A 1,422-nucleotide genomic window follows, 5' to 3' on the forward strand; every position below is an offset into this window, starting at 1 on the left:
TGTGTGAGAGAGTGTGTGTGTGTGTGTGTGTGTGTGTGTGTGTGTGTGTGAGTGTGTGAGTGTGTGTTTCCTGGTTTGATCAGATCACAGATGAATAACTAAAGAGCACTAAACCCGAGGGCGAGTGGGGTCTGAGGGGAGGTGGTGATGATGAAGATGAAGACGATGGTGTCGGTCGCTCCGGCTCAGAGGTGTGAGGAGGTGGAGAAGCACAGCTTCAGTGTGTACGGGTTTGAACCGTCTGAAACACAACAAGAACACATGATCAACACGTTACCGTCAGCACAGAAACAAACGCTCGCTCAAACGACTACAGAATCTGCTAAATGTTCATGATTTGACCAAAATAAGAGATCAGACAAAAAATAACTGAGGGACTCGGATGCACCTAATACAAAAGCTTTAAACAGCACCGGCGCTCCAGAAGAAAACACGAGGCATCGAGAGCTTTTGAACAGGATGATGACATGATATTTAAAAAAACTGTTCAGACTGAAGACTGAAGACTGTGCACAAGAATGTTTTATCATGTTTTCTGGACGACCACAGTGAAGTCTGATATCTCTGACGGCGTGGCTGGACAGGAGCGTGGTCACTCACTGGGGATCCGGATCTGATAGTGGTTGAGGACCGTCAGAACCTCCACGGCGTGAGTCTTACTGTCGAACTCCAGCAGGCCAGAGATGGTCTTTGAGCTGGCTGCGGATCCAGACACAGACACATGATCAGCTCAAAGCAGCTCGACTGAACACACATCAGCTCAGTGTCAATGCTGGAAACTAGACTCACGTTTGGCGTCAAACACCTTGTATTTGATGAATCCTGGGACGTCGTGTTCTGTGCATAACTGCGAAACAACAGACGAGCGTGAGTGCGATTCAACAGAATCCAGCAGAGGACGCTAGTGAGACACCACACACACATTCACCTGACCGCTATTATATTTGACATATTCAGCTAGTTATAAATACTATAATCTGTCAGAAAACGTTCTGCATGTTAACAATGAAAAAACACTGTATTTACTTCCTTTTATAACATTTGTTTGACGTCCTCAAACAGAGGTTTTGTCAGATTTAACTCACTTCTGGGAAATTGGTTTGCAACAAACATTTCAGATAATGAGATCCATTCATTTAAAGAATTAATAAAGAAATTCAGAGACGATTTTAAAACTACAATTTTAGAATCAAAAATACTGACAACTGACAGAACAATTTAAAGTAGCATCAATTACTGAAGCTAATGACAGGGTTATTATAATAATTACACTAAAACTACAGTAAAACCATAAAAACATTTGCATTACTTGAAATAATGCAATATTAACTGAGAAAAATAAATATATATATATATATAGTGTTCCTGCGGAATGCACTGTAAGTCGCTTTGGATAAAAGCGTCTGCTAAATGCATAAATTA

At 41.4% G+C, this 1,422-nt stretch overlaps 1 long non-coding RNA gene across 1 annotated transcript; it reads right to left on the reverse strand.

The window, feature by feature from the left end:
* Nucleotides 1–6: 6 nt before the first annotated feature.
* Nucleotides 7–871, reverse strand: LOC107665898 (uncharacterized). Its single transcript, XR_001631617.1, has 3 exons — nucleotides 790–871; nucleotides 601–699; nucleotides 7–241 (listed from the first exon to the last, which is right to left on the reverse strand). It is a non-coding gene; the product is annotated as an uncharacterized LOC107665898 (long non-coding RNA).
* Between the last annotated feature and the right edge of the window lie 551 nt (nucleotides 872–1,422).

This window comes from Sinocyclocheilus anshuiensis, unplaced genomic scaffold (genome assembly GCF_001515605.1).
Source record: "Sinocyclocheilus anshuiensis isolate Anshui unplaced genomic scaffold, SAMN03320099.WGS_v1.1 scaffold1020, whole genome shotgun sequence".
Lineage (NCBI taxonomy): Eukaryota > Metazoa > Chordata > Actinopteri > Cypriniformes > Cyprinidae > Sinocyclocheilus > Sinocyclocheilus anshuiensis.